Source organism: Ascaphus truei, chromosome 14, assembly GCF_040206685.1.
Source record: "Ascaphus truei isolate aAscTru1 chromosome 14, aAscTru1.hap1, whole genome shotgun sequence".
Classification (NCBI taxonomy): domain Eukaryota; kingdom Metazoa; phylum Chordata; class Amphibia; order Anura; family Ascaphidae; genus Ascaphus; species Ascaphus truei.
Window position 1 is genome coordinate 20877376 of NC_134496.1, and position 20960 is coordinate 20898335.

At 45.2% G+C, this 20960-nt stretch overlaps 5 non-coding genes across 5 annotated transcripts; all 5 read right to left on the reverse strand.

The window, feature by feature from the left end:
- Window positions 1-265: 265 nt before the first annotated feature.
- Window positions 266-336, reverse strand: LOC142466266 (small nucleolar RNA SNORD31). Its single transcript, XR_012788119.1, has one exon. It is a non-coding gene; the product is annotated as a small nucleolar RNA SNORD31 (small nucleolar RNA).
- Window positions 337-1295: 959 nt separating this feature from the next.
- LOC142466264 (small nucleolar RNA SNORD30) lies at window positions 1296-1370 on the reverse strand. The gene has a single exon (XR_012788117.1). It is a non-coding gene; the product is annotated as a small nucleolar RNA SNORD30 (small nucleolar RNA).
- A 536-nt stretch (window positions 1371-1906) lies between these two features.
- Window positions 1907-1974, reverse strand: LOC142466261 (small nucleolar RNA SNORD29). The gene has a single exon (XR_012788115.1). It is a non-coding gene; the product is annotated as a small nucleolar RNA SNORD29 (small nucleolar RNA).
- A 159-nt stretch (window positions 1975-2133) lies between these two features.
- On the reverse strand, window positions 2134-2200 carry LOC142466268 (small nucleolar RNA SNORD31). The gene has a single exon (XR_012788121.1). It is a non-coding gene; the product is annotated as a small nucleolar RNA SNORD31 (small nucleolar RNA).
- Window positions 2201-2831: 631 nt separating this feature from the next.
- LOC142466277 (small nucleolar RNA SNORD22) lies at window positions 2832-2957 on the reverse strand. Its single transcript, XR_012788130.1, has one exon. It is a non-coding gene; the product is annotated as a small nucleolar RNA SNORD22 (small nucleolar RNA).
- Window positions 2958-20960: the final 18003 nt, after the last annotated feature.

Below are 20960 nucleotides of genomic sequence, written 5' to 3' on the forward strand. Positions count from 1 at the left end.
GGACCCAGTGATTGGAAGGGAGGGGGTAACTGTGCCATTTACTCCCATAAAAAACACCAAACACCAAGTCCCCATACTGAACCAAGTTCAGTAACTTGTGCTGAAGTCAGGCCAGAAACCGTCACCAGAAACTCACCTGCAAAACCAGGACAGATCCATCACCTGGGATAATGCCGGGAGACCCTGTAATATACAAGATGGTAAGCTCTCTGGGCCAGGAATGTCCTTAGGCGATTTTGTTTGCCAGGGCTGAAGCGAACAGAATAGAAGCTCAGAACAAACCACTCAGTCACTGGACATCAGACTGGGGCGGTAATACAGATCATCACAGCTCAGGACAGAACGTGCATCTATTCCCATCTCCCCCATCACTACTATTAAACCGGCTCACTCCTGTGTAATGGCATTACTTCTGTGCCATCAACATGCACATCCCCACACAAAGTTACATCCGAACAGAGGGCATCACTACACGTAGGCCAAACCATGTATACTGCGCACCAATTCATCGAACCTGCACAGAGCTCTGGCAAGGAAGGGGGGTTATGACTAATGGTAGTGCATTAGTTACAGCAGGGATGGGGTTAATTACATGCAGTGTTAAGATCCAAGCACGGGAAAGTGGCGTGTGCATATTGTGTTCCCGGCATATTGTGCAGTGTATTATAAGCCTAGGTAATTCTCACCTGGACAGAGCAGATCTCGGACAGGAGCTGAGGGAAGAGGAGGACAGTTTAGCGCTATCACAGCACAGCCCTGCAGGGTGTCCCGGTGTCTGGGGGGTCTTAGTCAGTATAGCGACGATCCTTGTCACAGCCAACACAGGTGTCAGCTCAGGGTATAGTGGATTATTCATCACTGGAGACCCCCGCCCCAAAACTGTCTCAATCCCGATTACAATCCCAAGTGTTCTATCCTGTTATAAAGGGGACGTACAGCACGTCTTTTCACCCCTTTGGGGTAATTAAGTAGCATTTACACACCTATAGTTGTTACATATTTAAGCCTCAATATAAGTATTTCATACACTGAAAGATAGTTAAAAATGCTGCCACTGAATACAGTTTAACACATCTCCCTCTGTATAAAGCCATCTTACCTCAGCGGAGTTGGCAATACAGGGGAACTTGAATTCTGCATTTACTCTTTTCTGGAAGAAAACATTTCACATGAGTGGAACGATGGAGATTTCCCCTTAAATAAGGAGCATCAGCAAAAAGAAGCAAGAGTTCAATATCTTGTAGCCTTTGAATGCAGCGTCCCACGGATATGAGACACCTGCTGCTTTTCTCACTGACTGTCAGATATTAAATTTCTCATCAGAATTATTCAGACGAACGAGATTCCATGAGATTAATTTCATCACGTCAGTGGGAGGGCTGTGCTGTTACACACATGTCGACCATGTACAGTTAATAGTATATAGAAAGGGAATCTTTCAGATAGTTTCACTTTAATGTGTGCTCACATGAAATATTCAGCACGTTGGAGTGAGGACACCTTTAGGCCACTTATTCCATGTATTGTATTATTTCAAATAAAGCATCATTAGTTACTATGTTTATAGATGGTACAGAACGCTGCAGCATGTGAATATATAGTGATACACAGAATGTAAAGTACCAATGCTTTGGATAAAAGCACATTTATAGCAATCATACAAGTGCAAAATGCAGATATTTAAAACGAGTACCCTACAGAATGTTCAATGAATAGTTCTACATAGCACAAGCACATGTATATGGTATATATGCACAGGTATATAGTACAATCCTATATAAATACATAACAGCGACCGATCACTCACCATGAGGCAGCGTGTACTGCCGGAGAGCAGCGACCTGCGGAGAGGAGACAGTGTCACACACCCCTCATACCGACACACGCAGAGATCAACTTTACTGCAGCTGCTCAGAAGTTCAAACCGTTTCATGCTGATATTATCAAAGTGAGCTAGTTGAATCATCACTGCAAGGAGACCCCCCTCCCTCACCCCCAATATATCTTACCTGTCTGTAGGTGCGAGCTTTCCAGATATTCTAGGACACAGGGGGGCTGTAAAGAGGATGCAAAGGTTAATTGGGGGGCTGCAGACTGCGATATTAACCCCACCCATACCAAACTGCAGCTGATGGACTCAGAACAAACCACTCAGTCACAGATTATCAGACTGGGGCGGTAATACAGATCATCAGGGTTACAGGTTGTGCTGCAGGTATACAGGTCCCAATGTAACCAATCCCAGGGGGAACAGGGTACATGTGAACCCATCCATGTGCTAACTAGCCAAGGAATACACAGGATTTCATATACAGGGAAGGACTGGGGTAAAATCCATCTTTTATCCCAATGAATACACAGTAAGACAGACCCAGGTAATCTCAGCACAATAGGACATTTAGACAGTGTAGGTGAGGGGGGGGGGGGGGGGGGGGGGAACAGGCTATTTTTATTGGTGTTATAAATAAAAATTACAGACCCCAGTGATGACTTACCCGAGATACACGAGAGCTGCAGGTCTCTTCTACCTGCAGAGAGATCAGACTGTTATACATTTCATTCCAGCCATTACCCAGCCTGCTCTGTCCGACTCCCTATCATTATGTGCTGGGAGGTTTAAATACGCCGTCCCCAGGACCATGACACGTTTAATGAGTCATCTGGGGGGATGCAGATTAGATTTAATAACTCCTGCGCGCCTTTGCAAAATGTCTGTTTGTAAACAGTGGAGCAGAGCTCAAGTTTTTGCTTGCGGCATGGTTACATTTGTTTAAGGAAGACCATTAGATGATACATTGGCAGAGGGGGTCTCTAGAGGTCCCCTTTAAATGACCCCTCAGTCTGTCCCGGCTGGGACCTTTCCTCCTTCCTCTCCCGCTGAGGGCCCCAGTGGGTTCACCTTTACAGGCTCTGGTACCACTCAGCGGGTCGGACGTTTGAGGGTGTCATCATCAGGGCAAGGGGGTGTTTATTACAGGGGCGGTCAGGTACCTGTGGCAGTGCTGGCATTGTAGGGGAGCAGTCTTGTCCATCAGCTCCTGTAAGAGGGGAGGGGGAGATCAGGTCAGTGGGGGTGAATGCAGGAGATGGGACCTGTCACTGCGTGTGACCAGGGATTTGGTGTCTTATTGCCATGAGACTTGTAGTCCAGGTCATAATGGGTTAAACCCCAAACATCCTACAGACCGGCAAAGGGTCCCAATGACTTAGACCACTACCACAAACCACAGAGCATCCCCATAAAACCCCTGCCGCCCCCCACAGACAGAGCGCTTACCTGATAGTAATCAATAGCCGCCAGCATCACCTGTGGAAAGCAGACAGGACAAATTAATACCAGTTCCCCAAAACCTTCTCCAGACCCCCCCTCACCCAGATTCCCAGCTCCATCAGAACTCCACCATGCTAGTGTGTTCTTCAAAGACTTTCAGACGAACGAGACTATTCAGTCATCATTTGGAGCAGAACTTCCACTCCCCCTACATCCCCCCACCCCCGTAACATGGGCTAGCAGAAGTATATTAACGTCACCTAAATCCCATGTGAAATGTATAGTCCAGGTGTACCCCAGATTTAAATAGGTACTGACCACTTGTAACAAGCGCATTAAAGCCCCTTCTGCACAGGGTGACGGACATGGTAACTTACCCATTTATTCTGCATGGGCTCAGGATACAGTGACCAGAGGAGAGAGCCTGAGAGGGAGAGACGCTGGTTATTAGGAGCGGCTCAGTGAGTAAAGGCACTGAATCAACTACAGTTTAAAGCAGGGAAACCTGGTTCACTTCCCAGTGTCAGCTCCTTGTGACCTTGGACGAGTCTATTGCTGTGACCAAGGCACAGAAAGGGATTATGTACCATGCTCTATACCAGGGGTGCACAGGGGGGGAGAAGGGGTAACAGAGGCCCCCCCATGTTCTTCCCCAAGGCATTTAAAATTAAATGAGAGCGTACGAGGTCTCCAATTAATTTACCTTGGCTTCAGGCCACACGTTGCCAAATGACACCGAACAAAGATAAAGGGTGGTGGGGCACTAAAAGTTTGCACACCCCTGTTATGTACTGTAATTGTGACACACCAAGTCCCATTGGAGCTAAATAAAGTGCTATAAAATTCACTTGGGAATCACTTCCTACAATAGGGCGACCGTTCTCAGAATTAAAGCTGGCATCACTAACGTCAGATATATGCTTGTCTAAATTATTCATCACAGATCGGTCATGGGGTCAGCTGTCAAAGTGTCACAACAGTGCATTTAAAGTATGTGAATCTAGTTTAAATTCATTGGCCATCTTAATGGTAGTTGTGACTCATGAACCACTTAGATTGTAAGCTCTGCTGGGCAGTGGTTCCACTCCCCTGTAGGAGGAATTAAACTACTTTGGGCCCAGTGATTAGAAGTGAGGGGTAATTTACTGTCAAAACAAAAAGGTCAGTAACTAGTGTTTAAATCAGGTCAGAAAGAGTCACCAGAAACTCACCTGCAAAACCAGGACAGTTCCATCTTCTGGGCTAGAGCTGGGACCCTGTAATAAAGAGAAGCAGACGGTGAGCAGATTCTCAGAGCAGCATCTGAAGAGGGAGGTTATTCTATAGATTCTTTATCAAGTTCATTCCAAGCTTCAGCGTGACAGATTTCACACCAACTCAAACATTCATTTTTCGACTAATAAATTTGCATTAGATCAGAAGATATCTACAGGACACAATTTCAGTTGGTTACATTTGAATTGCAGAGTAATTGAGTGATCTTTGTGTGCCGACTCTTGGCATTATTACAAGATGTGTAGGTCACACTTCTGTTAAAGAAACAAGAATTGAAAGATCTGCCAAATCAAATCTGGCACATTGCTCCTTTTCTGGTCAAAAGAACAGCGAATTGTAATTAGTCCTGAACACCTTTCTAGAGATACACTGTGGTCCCATTAATTAATGCACAGAAATCACAGTACAATTAATACATGCCACCTAGAAACCTCATCCTGGAAGACTGCAGCACGTAATGGTTTGGTACTGTCGGGAAACTTTCAATATAGCGCCAGACTAAGCTCGAGCTTTTGTTTTGTGACTGGGAAGCTTTGTCTGATGCGAAATTCCATCAAAGCCACACAGCGAGTCCTTTTTTGCAATGGCCCCGTCCTTTTTGAAATGCACGTTTCTTCAAAAATTCCCACACCCTAAAGGTTTACTTTAACATTTTGAAAAATAGTATGCTTCTGCAATAGTCTTAGGTTCATGCTCTGACGCTTTTACATACTTTAAAAGTGCATTTGAATCTTTCACACACACACCCCCCCCCCCCTCAAAGCAGCTTTGTTTCCGGTCATCTTCCCTAAAGTTTTGCTGACAAAGCGACATGTTGTGCAGTTGACCATTTTTAGGCTGTTTAGCCGCCTTTAAAGCAGACCTGGTATTATACAGCAAACATTTACATTTGTCTTTGGTCAAATTTACCTTCAAAAGCGACGTATTTCACAGTTCCATTGCGCTCGTCGCCATCAGGAGATGGTCGGCCTCCAAGAAAGGTCAACAGAGCGGTCAGAAATCCATCTCACAAAAAGGTGCATGGCTTCGGTCAACTGAATCTGCTGTCGTGTTGATTATTCATAACCTTTCTGTTTGCAGAGTCCACTAAGCAGAAGGCATCTAAAAACAATGAATTATGAAATTAAAATAAATTTATAATTTTTAAAAATTGATACAAGTAAAAATCATAGGTATTGAATGATTTTAAGGTCAATTACTTAAGTGATTGGTAACAAACTGAACTTTCATTATTTCCATTTGATCTGTTCACTTGTCCACAAAACAGTGGCAGTTTTGAAAAGCAATGCTACCTTATGCTGGAATATGTGTTCCCAGATATAAGCCAAATATTCACCACAGGACACATAAATGTTACTTTAAGGTGGACTGAATCATTGAAAGGAGCAGATACTTTATTGTGACTGGCTATCTAGAATCAGGAGCATGTTACAGCCTTCAGAGGGGGGGTTGAAAATATATAGTGCAGGCAAAGCACAAGGCTTTAGAGAGGAGATGTACCACAGGGAAGATTATACATAAGCACAGGATAAAAGAGACCACATTAAGGGACAAAGTGTCCAAGAGCCAGCCAGGAACTGAGTCTTTACAGTAAACTCAAGGCGTCCGAGCACCCTTGTTGTGGCAGAGGTCCATCCATAAATAAAGAATTTTGTCACTCCAGTAAGGCTGGTGTTAACCCATCTGCCGACAGCAATGTCTCAACTGGGAAAGCTTTAAACAGACAGGTGGGGACAAAGGTAACCCAACTTACCAAGTGCATGCAAGGAGCTGCAGGACATGATGACTGCCTGTAATAAGACAAATGTGTTAGATGGGAAATATAACAGTATATTCAAATTATTAACCCCTGCACTACTTGTTTGTGGGCACATTGATCTTAAATGTAAAGGCAATTAATCTGGCTGCAATAATGGATGCACAATCATTTAAACAAGTACGAGTGTTACTTAATAAGATGTCCTGTGCTGGGTGATGAAGACCACATTAGTGTAAGTGAGACCGACGTGACTCAGAGATTCACTGTCCTCATGGTACTCAGAACAGGTCTGTGAAAACATCTCATCATTGGCACGGCAGAAATTAGATGGCAAGCTCTTTGGTGCAGAGAAAGCAGTATGTACACCTGTTGATCTAATCACACGTTTTATTTACATCAAGATTCCAATGTTGGATTTTAAACAAAGTTAGGCTGCGCTTAGGGTGGATGCTACGCGACATGCGCGCACATGCCCGTCGCAATTTCGGGTTGTTCGGCAGGAGTTTTCAAACTGAAAACACCGGCAGCAAAGTACAGCGTCGACGCGGCTACTTTTTGCCGCAACAACCTAAAGATATTTTGGCCTAGTCACGTCATGTGAGCTGGTTCAGCTTACCAGCTCCGTGACACGTTCGCCACGTCCCCAAACGCTACAACCCAACTCCTGCAGCCAAGGCACAGATCGCTGGGCTGAAGGGGCACGCAGACACTCGTGACCGTAGCATCCATCCTGAACTCGGCCTTAGGCCTCGTTCAGGGTGCAGGCTTCGGAGGGAGGGCGTGCTGCTGTGGGACACAATGTATTCAAATTGAATACTGGTTGTCAGGGTAGCAGCTGCACTGTCTCCGAAGCCCGGAGTTGACGCTGGCTACAGTTTCAAGAAACGAAAATATCGTTTCTTGAAGCTGCAGCAGCGTCACTGGGACCTCGGCAGCCAATGAAATCATTCTTGAGAATGATTTCATGACTGCAGCCTCGATCCCTAACCTGCCGTCTGTAGCTCCGCCCCCTCCTCAACTCCTGAAAATGTCTGCTGGGGATGAACACACATCGCCCAGCAAACTGCCGCCCGCCCTCCAACTCCTGTCTCTGGCACCCTGAACGAGGCCTTATAGTGCCGGCGACCTCAGACTACGGTCGCTGGAAAAAGCAAATTGAGATGACGTCCAGTGATCAAGCAGTCACGTCTCGCTTACTATATGCGCACGCGACGGCGACAACGCATTTGTTTTGACACGACATCACATTGCTGTCACTATAATTAGCGCAGCCTAAACTAGCAGCAATTAACAAAATGTAAATTTACATCACATATACATGTGGTGGAATATAGACAGACCTCACTCGAGGTGTTGGGTAAGTGATCAGTTACAAGGCACCATTAGAGCCCAGTCTTCCAGGAGTAATCAGATCTGACATGAATAAATATCCTGCAATGCCTTCTTGTGATGATGTACAGCTACAGATTCAGTAGTGTGCGTCTCATGTGCACAGGGACACGCGGCTCCCTGCCCCAGCCCAGCATCCCCACATTAAACCCCCCTCCTCCTATCAGAAATAGACATTAATAACAGCCCCGCGCTTCTCCCCTCCGGCGGATAGCGCCGGGTCACTTCTCACTTACTCCCCCCCAGCGGATAGCGCCGAGTCACTTCTCACTTACTCTCCCCTCCCCCTCAGCGGACCTCACTTACTCCCATTCCGCAGTTCGGCTGAAATGACCGAGCCAGCGCGCGAGGCGGGTTTATATAGAGCGTGCAACGCCGTGCATGCTGGGAGCGCCGGGGTCAGCGCCTCTGCCTCGTCTACCATAGATTATAACAATCATTGTTATTTTTTATATCTCTTCCACCTCCATCTTGATTAGTATTAATGAGATGATTGAAAATAAATGATGTTTTAGATTCATTATTTAAGTTAGGTATAGTGTTCAATTCCGGGTTACGAAGTGGAGACGATGGGGAGTGCGCATGCGCGCAGGTCATTCACCTCTGCCGCACGTCAAGGACTGTGTGACTGGCAGCCATGTTAGGTGTGGGCAAACCACTCATAGGGGCTCGGTATACGAGATAACAAATCGGAGCTGGTATACTCGAGCCGTATTAATTACGTTGGCGTGAAGAGTCGGTTGGTAATAATTGTAACTCCGGTTCCACTTTGAGAGCCTATATTCTGCCCGAGAGTAAAATGGCTGCAGTGCGGCCTTCACACTCGGGATCACGAGGCTGCCAAAAGGCGGTAAAATAAAGTGATGCGCTTGCGCAATGAGTTAGTCTTTTTGTAAGCAATGTGAGTATGTGTGTATGATATGTGTGTGTTTTGTGTGTATATATATATATATATATATATATATATATATATGTATATATATGTGTGTGTATATATATATATATATATATATATATATAAAAAAAATATTGTGTGTGTGTGTATATATATATATATATATATATATCATTTTTTATTCTGATATGTTTGTGCAGAGATATGTCGTGTTTGTATATATGTGTGATGTTTAATATATATATTTACATTTTTTTCCCCCCATTTTAGTTATTCGTATTATTACAAAAAACAAAAACAAAGTATAACTCTTGGTTCAATTCAATTGACAATAATAAGACCTGTTTAATAGAAGTGCATGCCTCACGCAGCACCGTGATAATAATAATATTATGGGGAGCTGAACACCAGGCAGAGCGGTCAGGCTGTCATTGATTTTAATATATGTATATATATATATATATATATATATAAAAAGTAGAATTTACCAGATTGGAGTCCGGAAAAAACGAGACAGCACACAGTCTTAGTAGTTCCAATGCAGATGTAATCAAAGTAACATGGCACCACCTCCAACGTTTCGGTACACTCAACGTGACCTTCCTCGTGCACGTCCCTGAGGAAGGTCACGTTGAGTGTACCGAAACGTTGGAGGTGGTGCCATGTTACTTTGATTACATCTGCATTGGAACTACTAAGACTGTGCTGTCTCGTTTTTTCCGGACTCCAATCTGGTAAATTCTACTTTTTACATGTGCATATGGGGCAAGCATCAGCATCTTACCTATGTTTACAGTGTGCCAACTGAGATGATTTTTTCATATATATATATATATATATATATATATATATATATATATATATATAAAAACATTACAATTCTCATGTCCGGTAAAGGAAGACTGCATTCAGATCAGTATAGGCAAGAAAGTCTGTGTTAGGCATCAATACAAAATGAACAGGCCGCCCAATCCGACGTTTCGGTTCCGGAGTGGAACTTTTCTCACTCCCCTTGAGAAAGGTTCCACTCCGGAACCGAAACGTCGGATTGGGCGGCCTGTTCATTTTGTATTGATGCCTAATACAGACTTTTTTGCCTATACTGATCTGAGTGCAGTCTTCCTTTACCGGATGTGAGAATTGTAATGTTGTTCTATTATTATTAGAGACTGACACCTGTTGATGTTTTTGAGTACATTGAGTGCAAGCTGTAATTTGTTTATATATATATATATATATATATATATATATATATATATATATATATATATATATATATATATATAGTGTGCCAACAGTGTACACAGCGTCTTAAAAAATAATACAAAATAAATAAAGTACAAATAGTGAGGATGAGGGTGACCGGTAAATGACAACATAGGGAGGCCCTGTCCTGAAGAGCTGACAATCTAATATATTAATGTTTTTTCTGTATATAGATTTGATTTTATATACATATATCTCTCTCTATATATATCCCTCTTGCTGGCTCACTAGGGAGGTTACATCGGTGTAGTTGTGTGTTTTGACATTTGCATAGATTTACCCCATCTCGGACTGGCTGGGGGAAAAGATGGCGCCAGGTTTTTTTTATATTACCACTTCAATCTTTATTTATGTTCCCAGGGTTGGGAATACCACAGGACATGTAGATTTACACATAGCTGCACTTCATTTCATACATACTGCGATCACAGCTTGATCCTTGTCTTCCCTTGGTGCCCACCCGTGGGAGGCACCCTTTAAAGCAACATGGAGATCCCTGTTACTGCGGTCCCATGTAAGAGATCCCTGTCACTGCGGTCCCATGTCGGAGATCCCTGTTACTGCGGTCCCATGTAAGAGATCCCTGTCACTGCGGTCCCATGTCGGAGATCCCTGTTACTGCGGTCCCATGTCGGAGATCCGTTTTACTGCGGTCCCATGTCGGAGATCCCTGTTATTGCGGTCCCATGTCGGAGATCCCTGTTATTGCGGTCCCATGTCGGAGGTCCCTGTTTCTGCGATCCCATGTCGGAGGTCCCTGTTTCTGCGGTCCCGTGTTGGAGATCCCTGTCACCTCGGTCCCATGTCGGAGATCCCTGTCACCTCGGTCCCATGTCGGAGATCCCTGTCACCTCGGTCCCATGTCGGAGATCCCTGTCACCTCGGTCCCATGTCGGAGATCCCTGTCACTGCGGTCCCATGTCGGAGATCCCTGTCACTGCGGTCCCATGTCGGAGATCCCTGTCACTGCGGTCCCATGTCGGATATCTGTTACTGCGGTCCCATGTCGGAGATCCCTGTTACTGCGGTTCCGTGTCGGAGATCCCTGTTACTGCGGTCCCGTGTCGGATATCCTTGTTACTGCGGTCCCGTGTCGGAGATCCCTGTTACTGCGGTCCCGTGTCAGAGATCCCTGTCACTGCGGTCCCGTGTCGGAGATCCCTGTCACTGCGGTCCCGTGTCGGAGATCCCTGTCACTGCGGTCCCGTGTCGGAGATCCCTGTTACTGCGGTCCCGTGTCGGAGATCCCTGTCACTGCGGTCCCGTGTCGGAGATCCCTGTCACTGCGGTCCCGTGTCGGATATCCCTGTTACTGCGGTCCCGTGTCGGAGATCCCTGTTACTGCGGTCCCGTGTCGGAGATCCCTGTTACTGCGGTCCCGTGTCGGAGATCCCTGTTACTGCGGTCCCGTGTCGGAGATCCCTGTTACTGCGGTCCCGTGTCGGAGATCCCTGTTACTGCGGTCCCGTGTCGGAGATCCCTGTTACTGCGGTCCCGTGTCGGATATCTCTGTTACTGCGGTCCCGTGTCGGATATCTCTGTTACTGCGGTCCCGTGTCGGAGATCCCTGTCACTGCGGTCCCGTGTCGGAGATCCCTGTCACTGCGGTCCCGTGTCGGAGATCCCTGTTACTGCGGTCCCGTGTCTGAGATCCCTGTCACTGCGGTCCCGTGTAAGAGATCCCTGTTACTGCGGTCCCGTGTCGGAGATCCCTGTTACTGCGGTCCCGTGTCGGAGATCCCTGTTACTGCGGTCCCGTGTCGGAGATCCCTGTTACTGCGGTCCCGTGTCGGAGATCCCTGTTACTGCGGTCCCGTGTCGGAGATCCCTGTTACTGCGGTCCCGTGTCGGAGATCCCTGTTACTGCGGTCCCGTGTCGGATATCTCTGTTACAGCGGTCCCGTGTCGGATATCTCTGTTACTGCGGTCCCGTGTCGGAGATCCCTGTTACTGCGGTCCCGTGTCGGAGATCCCTGTTACTGCGGTCCCGTGTCGGATATCTCTGTTACTGCGGCCCCATGCGGAGGTCCCATGTATGAGGTCCCTGTTACTGCGGTCCCATGCGAAGGTCCCTGTTACTGCGGTCCCGTGTCGGATATCTCTGTTACTGCGGTCCCGTGTCGGAGATCCCTGTTACAGCGGTCCCGTGTCGGAGATCCCTGTTACTGCGGTCCCGTGTCGGAGATCCCTGTTACTGCGGTCCCGTGTCGGAGATCCCTGTTACTGCGGTCCCGTGTCGGAGATCCCTGTTACTGCGGTCCCGTGTCGGAGATCCCTGTTACTGCGGTCCCGTGTCGGAGATCCCTGTTACTGCGGTCCCGTGTCGGAGATCCCTGTTACTGCGGTCCCGTGTCGGAGATCCCTGTTACTGCGGTCCCGTGTCGGAGATCCCTGTTACTGCGGTCCCGTGTCGGAGATCCCTGTTACTGCGGTCCCGTGTCGGAGATCCCTGTTACTGCGGTCCCGTGTCGGAGATCCCTGTTACTGCGGTCCCGTGTCGGATATCTCTGTTACTGCGGTCCCGTGTCGGATATCTCTGTTACTGCGGTCCCGTGTCGGAGATCCCTGTCACTGCGGTCCCGTGTCGGAGATCCCTGTTACTGCGGTCCCGTGTCGGAGATCCCTGTTACTGCGGTCCCGTGTAAGAGATCCCTGTCACTGCGGTCCCGTGTAAGAGATCCCTGTCACTGCGGTCCCGTGTCGGAGATCCCTGTTACTGCGGTCCCGTGTCGGAGATCCCTGTTACTGCGGTCCCGTGTCGGAGATCCCTGTTACTGCGGTCCCGTGTCGGAGATCCCTGTTACTGCGGTCCCGTGTCGGAGATCCCTGTTGCTGCGGTCCCGTGTCGGATATCTCTGTTACAGCGGTCCCGTGTCGGAGATCCCTCTTACTGCGGTCCCGTGTCGGAGATCCCTGTTACTGCGGTCCCGTGTCGGAGATCCCTGTTACTGCGGTCCCGTGTCGGAGATCCCTGTTACTGCGGTCCCGTGTCGGAGATCCCTGTTACTGCGGTCCCGTGTCGGAGATCCTGGTCTGTATAGCGTTACTTTTACTTTCCTGCCCTGTTCTGGAACTGCCAACTTCCTCGGGGAGTACTGAATACTATGGGTACTAAAATTAAGTTATCTGTACCTTTCATACGCCTAGAACCTATATTATCTGTAACTGTAACATACGCCTAGAACCTATATTATCTGTAACTGTTACATACGCCTAGAGCCTATATTATCTGTAACTGTTACATACCCCTAGAACCTATATTATCTGTAACTGTTACATACGCCTAGAGCCTATATTATCTGTAACTGTTTACATACGCCTAGAACATATATTATCTGTAACTGTTACATACGCCTAGAACCTATATTATCTGTAACTGTTACATACGCCTAGAGCCTATATTATCTGTAACTTACATACGCCTAGAGCCTATATTATCTGTAACTGTTACATACGCCTAGAGCCTATATTATCTGTAACTGTTACATACGCCTAGAACCTATATTATCTGTAACTGTTACATACGCCTAGAGCCTATATTATCTGTAACTGTTACATACGCCTAGAGCCTATATTATCTGTAACTGTTACATATGCCTAGAACCTATATCATCTGTAGCGGTTACATACGCCTAGAGCCTATATTATCTGTAACTGTTTACATACGCCTAGAACCTATATTATCTGTAACTGTTACATACGCCTAGAACCTATATTATCTGTAACTGTTACATACGCCTAGAACCTATATTATCTGTACCTGTTACATACGCCTAGAACCTATATTATCTGTAACTGTTACATACGCCTAGAACCTATATTATCTGTAACTTACATACGCCTAGAGCCTATATTATCTGTAACTGTTACATACGCCTAGAGCCTATATTATCTGTAACTGTTACATACGCCTAGAGCCTATAATATCTGTAACTGTTACATACGCCTAGAGCCTATATTATCTGTAACTTACATACGCCTAGAGCCTATATTATCTGTAACTGTTACATATGCCTAGAGCCTATATTATCTGTAGCGGTTACATACGCCTAGAGCCTATATTATCTGTAACTGTAACATACGCCTAGAGCCTATATTATCTGTAACTGTTACATACGCCTAGAGCCTATATTATCTGTAACTGTTACATACGCCTAGAGCCTATATTATCTGTAACTGTTACATACGCCTAGAGCCTATATTGTCTGTAACTGTTACATACGCCTAGAGCCTATATTATCTGTAACTGTTACATACGCCTAGAGCCTATATTATCTGTAAGGGCTCGTTCAGGGTGCCAGCTGAGGACTCGGAGGGAGGGCGTGAGGGAGGCAATGCGGGAGTTTGCTGGGCGACATGTGATTATCCCCCAGCAGACTTTTCAGCGTTGGGGAGGGGGCGGGGCTACAGACGGCAGGGTAAGTATCCAAGTTGCAGTCATGAAATCATTCTGAAGAATGATTTCATTGGCTGCCTTGGTCCCTGTGACGCTGCTTCAGCTCCAAAAAACGAAATTTTCGTTTACTGAAGCTGTAGTCAGCGGCAACTCCTGGCTTCGGAGGCAGGGCAGTTGCTACCCTGACAACAAGTATTCAAATTGAATACTTTGTTGCTCACGGCAGCACGCACGTCAGCACGCCCTCCCTCTGAAGCCAGCACCCTGAACGAGGCCTAACTGTTACATACGCCTAGAGCCTATATTATCTGTAACTGTTACATACGCCTAGAACATATTATCTAACAGTTACATACGCCTAGAACATATATTATCTGTAACTATAACATACGCCTAGAGCCTATATTATCTGTAACTGTTACATACGCCTAGAACATATATTATCTGTAACTGTAACATACGCCTAGAACCTATATTATCTGTAACTGTTACATACGCCTAGAGCCTATATTATCTGTAACTGTTACATACGCCTAGAGCCTATATTATCTGTAACTGTTACATACGCCTAGAACATATTATCTAACAGTTACATACGCCTAGACCCTATATTATCTGTAACTGTTACATACGCCTAGAACATATATTATCTGTAACTGTAACATACGCCTAGAACCTATATTATCTGTAACTGTTACATACGCCTAGAGCCTATATTATCTGTAACTGTTACATACGCCTAGAACATATTATCTAACAGTTACATACGCCTAGAACATATATTATCTGTAACTGTTACATACGCCTAGAGCCTATATTATCTGTAACTGTTACATACGCCTAGAGCCTATATTATCTGTAACTGTAACATACGCCTAGAGCCTATATTATCTGTAACTGTTACATACGCCTAGAGCCTATATTGTCTGTAACTGTTACATACGCCTAGAGCCTATATTATCTGTAACTGTTACATACGCCTAGAGCCTATATTATCTGTAAGGGCTCGTTCAGGGTGCCAGCTGAGGACTCGGAGGGAGGGCGTGAGGGAGGCAATGCGGGAGTTTGCTGGGCGACATGTGATTATCCCCCAGCAGACTTTTCAGCGTTGGGGAGGGGGCGGGGCTACAGATGGCAGGGTAAGTATCCAAGTTGCAGTCATGAAATCATTCTGAAGAATGATTTCATTGGCTGCCTTGGTCCCTGTGACGCTGCTTCAGCTCCAAAAAACGAAATTTTCGTTTACTGAAGCTGTAGTCAGCGGCAACTCCTGGCTTCGGAGGCAGGGCAGTTGCTACCCTGACAACAAGTATTCAAATTGAATACTTTGTTGCTCACGGCAGCACGCACGTCAGCACGCCCTCCCTCTGAAGCCAGCACCCTGAACGAGGCCTAACTGTTACATACGCCTAGAGCCTATATTATCTGTAACTGTTACATACGCCTAGAACATATTATCTAACAGTTACATACGCCTAGAACATATATTATCTGTAACTATAACATACGCCTAGAGCCTATATTATCTGTAACTGTTACATACGACCTAGAACATATATTAACTGTAACTGTAACATACGCCTAGAACCTATATTATCTGTAACTGTTACATACGCCTAGAGCCTATATTATCTGTAACTGTTACATACGCCTAGAGCCTATATTATCTGTAACTGTTACATACGCCTAGAACATATTATCTAACAGTTACATACGCCTAGACCCTATATTATCTGTAACTGTTACATACGCCTAGAACATATATTATCTGTAACTGTAACATACGCCTAGAACCTATATTATCTGTAACTGTTACATACGCCTAGAGCCTATATTATCTGTAACTGTTACATACGCCTAGAACATATTATCTAACAGTTACATACGCCTAGAACATATATTATCTGTAACTGTAACATACGCCTAGAGCCTATATTATCTGTAACTGTTACATACGCCTAGACCCTATATTATCTGTAACTGTTACATATGCCTAGAGCCTATATTATCTGTAACTGTTACATACGCCTAGAACCTATATTATCTGTAACTGTTACATACGCCTAGAGCCTATATAATCTGTAACTGTAACATACGCCTAGAACATATATTATCTGTAACTGTAACATACGCCTAGAGCCTATATTATCTGTAACTGTAACATACGCCTAGAACATATATTATCTGTAACTATAACATACGCCTAGAACATATATTATCCGTAACATACGCCTAGAACATATATTATCTGTAACATACGCCTAGAACATATATTATCTGTAACATACGCATAGAACATATATTATCTGTAACTGTAACATACGCCTAGAACATATATTATCTGTAACATACGCCTAGAACATATAATATCTGTAACATACGCCTAGAACATATATTATCTGTAACATACGCCTAGAACATATATTATCTGTAACTGTTACATACGCCCATAACATATTATCTTTTTTTTTTTTTGTACAAATATTTTTTATTGAGTTTTTAATTGAAAAGTAATACAAACAGTATTCATAACATTCTATAAAGCCGTCTTCATGGGCTCCGTCGGCCATTTTTGCTGCTATTTCAGAAAATTAAAACATCATAAAACACAATACAAAGAAAATAAAACCTAGGCAGTTAGGCTAGATCCCCAGTGCAGCGGGCGGCCGTGCGAGCGCTTCTCACCAGCCCCTTACCTGCTCCCTGGCTGTCCTCAGTCTCTCCTCGCTCCCAGGCTCACTGCGCACTGTGACGCGTCAGCCGGCAAGGGCTACAACCAGTTTGTGATCCCGAGCGGCGACGCGTCACGTGGTGTGGGGGAGAAGTGTGTCATGTTTTTTTTCTTTTCGTTTGGCCGTAGTTGTGGCCCCGCCCCCTCGTCATGGCCACGCCCACACAGCCCATTTTGGCCACGCCGCCTGAGGACGCACTTTCAGATTGCGGTATAGCACTCTGCACGCGCCGCCAGGTCACAAGGCGGGCGTGCAGGCGTGTGCAGTGGGGCCTCAGCCTTTATAATTAGTTCCTCTCTAGATTAGCCTGAAGGCCCTCTAGGTTTGGGATTCCAGCCATGGGTCCCAGGTCTTATGAAATCTTTCCGTTGTGTGTCTGAGGACGGCAGCGAGTCTTTCCATCAGCATTACTTCCCCTATTCTGTTTATGACGGGGACAATACAAGGAGCTTTCAAATGAACTATTCATCCCATGGGCAGTACAAAGGACTCTGGGCCATCCCTTAAGGTTGGAGGAAAGGAGATTTCACCAGCAACAAAGGAAAGGGCAGTTACAATGTGGAATTCATTACCCATGGAGACTGTGATGGCAGATACAATAGATTTGTTCAAAAAAAGGTTGGACATCTTTTTAGAAAGGAAAGGTATACAGGGATATACCAAATAAGTATACATGGGAAGGATGTTGATCCAGGGAGTAATCCGATTGCCAATTCTTGGAGTCAGGAAGGAATTTGTTTTTCCCCTTATGAGATATCATTGGATGATGTGACTCTGGAGTTTTTTGTTTGCCTTCCTCTGGATCAATAGGTATAGATATATGATGGAGTATCTGTTGTCTGGATTTGGCATAGGTTGAACTTGATGGACGAAAGTCTTTTTTCAACCTCATCTGCTATGTAACTATGACCATTTGTTTGGAGGGGGGCGATGGGCATTTCCAGGCTGCCGCTATTGCGCATCTGGCGCCCGTCAGTATATGTGAGATCAGGCGTTTGGTCTGGGTATTGGTGTCTTCGATCGGCTTGGCCAGGACATATACCAGGGGGTCAAGTGGGACCATCAGATCAGTAGTGTCTTTTATCATTTCCATTTTCCTTCTCCAATATATCTGTATTGCTGGGCAATCCCACCAGATGTGGACCATATTGCCAACCTGCCCACACTCCCTCCAACTTGGTCTGAGGCTTCTGGGAAGATCTGCTTTGATCTTGAGGGCGTTAGATACACTGATAAATTATTTTATAGATGGTTTTTTTTGTGATTGTGCAGATGGATGTTTTGGCCGCGTTATCCCACATGTCTTCCCAGTCAGTTTCGATCCCTAAGTCGTTGGCCCATCTGACCATATATCTATGGGCCGGAGTATTCCCTGTCGCCTCGATCCCTGCGTAAATTCTTGTTATCAAACCCTTCTTATAGTCTGTGTCTTTGCAGAGGGCTGATCTATACTATACCCCTCAAGGCTCCTCTTCTGCCATGCTGGAACCTTATTCAGAACTCGGGTTCCTCCTTTATACCTCCTGTGGCACAGTACCTCTTTGTCACCACAGGGTGGAGCTTAGCATCTACTGCGTGCGTGCGTGCGTGCGTGCGTGTATTTGTGTGAAAAAGGAAGTACACCCTCTTTGAATTCTATGGTTTTACATATCAGGACATAATAACAATCATCTGTTCCTTAGGTCTAAAAATTAGGTGAATTCAACCTCATGACACGATGTAATATGTCACATGTTGTTGATCCTGAGGTTGTATTTACCTAATTTTGAGACCTGCTAAGGAACAGATGATTGTTATTATGTCCTGCTATGTAAAAACATAGAATTCAAAGAGGGTGTACTTTCTTTTTCACACAAATGTGTATATATATATATATATATATATATATCTATATCAAGAAGAAATAACAGACGCACTCCTAGTGTGATAAAGTGTAAAACAGTATTTATGGGATTGTAAAATATAAAAAGCGCACTCACAAACAGAGTAAAAATAATAGCATTTATGAGATATATTCAATCGCCTTGAAGCTGTGAAGGGAATGTATCAGCCTGTCCCGTTGGTGCCACCTCTGAACCAACGGATACACCAGAGGTGGCACCAACGGGACAGGCTGATACATTCCCTTCACAGCTTCAAGGCGATTGAGTATATCTCATAAATGCTATTATTTTTACTCTGTTTGTGAGTGCGCTTTTTATATTTTACAATCCCATAAATACTGTTTTACACTTTATCACACTAGGAGTGCGTCTGTTATTTCTTCTTGTTTTCTGCAGATATCATTGGGATTTGGTGATCCTTATATACGGGCAGCAAAACTCCAGTGGACTAAGTACATTTTTTGAAATTTCAACTGACATCTGGTTTTTATTTTATTTTTTATTTTTGCTATAGATTTCAGTTGTTTTTATCACAAATTCGCCCTTTTGGGGATTCTTTGGTCAATAGCCTTGTTAACTCTATCTGATTTACACAGCTGATTTATCCTTATCAAGCTTCCTAAGGCGCTACTCCAATAAGAGGGTATTTATAAGACCAATAAAATTAACTCTAAGTGAATGAGATTGGTCGGTGCTTTGAGACACTAACAAATATAACAAGGGAAAGGAACAAGAAGTCTCAAGATAAAGCGCTCCAAATATCCCTGAATAAATGTTCACTTTATTTGTTCAATTATAACATCTTAAAACATATAAAACCAATGAAGTGGTACCCCAAAATAGGCATATACAGTGCCTTCCAGCCACGATAGGAACACAGGTCAAAAACCGTCATACATATTAATCAGTGATACTGCCAAACCTATGAGCTGAAACTCAGGGAAACATACACCCGGAGTCCCCCTGCCCAGCCAGTCACTGAGATAAACCTAACCTAAGGAAACACAGAACAATGACTGCTGACTAGGTAACATGGATACACCATACACACAAGAGAATCACAAATGCGGGGTACATCCCCAGAAGTAACATAGAAACCTGAGTGTATGGAAAGAAAGCTGAATGCTAATAGTCCATGCTCCAAGTACAGCAACTGAACATTTTCCCAAAAGATCACAAATCTCCCAGGAAGGAACACGCCATTTCAAAGGAGCGGCTCAGCGAGTGAAGGGACCGACTCTGAGAATAACGACACTGAGCGTGAATCAGGAAGAGCCGGTTCAGTTCCCGGTGTCAGGTCCGTGTGACCTCGGGCCAGTCACATCTCCCTGTGCCTCAGGCACCAACAACATAGATTGTAAGCTCTGCGGGGCAGGGGCTGTGCCTGCAAAAATCCTCTGCTGTGTACTGCGCGCTATACTGTAATTGTGATGCGTTGTGTCCAGTTGGGATGATTTTTTTATATACAGATCTCATTGATAGACAGAGTAATGATGGTGTGGGCTGGAAGAGAGGAACTTGTATCCAAAATTAGAACAAGGAGGCACTCTGCTAATTAGCTGCAGCAGGGAAGGGGTTAATGGTTTGGCATCCATTTTGTGTCAGAGCTGCAACCATCTTGTGCTGGGAGGATTACAAAGGCAGTGCGGGGGCGTGAGAGGGGGGAATGATGCTGAGAGGAAGGGGGAGGGAGGACGGGTTTGGGAGAGAAAGGAAGAATGCGGGGAGAGGAATAGAGAATGAGGGGGGAGGGGGGAGAGAAAGAGGTAACAGTTTGGGAAAGGCATCTGTCTCTGTCACATCTCTGCCCTCCAAATACATCTGTATAACTGCACATAAATCACCAGTATTGTGTAACACACCCCACACACACTATTATTGTGTCTCTCTCGTCTCTCTCCCTGTGTCTGTGTGTCTCGCCTCCCTCTGTGTCTGTCTCTTTCCCTCGCCTCTTGTATGAATTCCTGGATGTTGTTGCTCAGCAGGAGAAGGGATTCAGATCCTGTGTGTGAGCATTGTGCTGTAAGAGTCTCCTTAACCCCCCCCCCTCCCACATCATCTGTCTCCCCCTCCTCTCTCTTCTCCCCCCCTCCT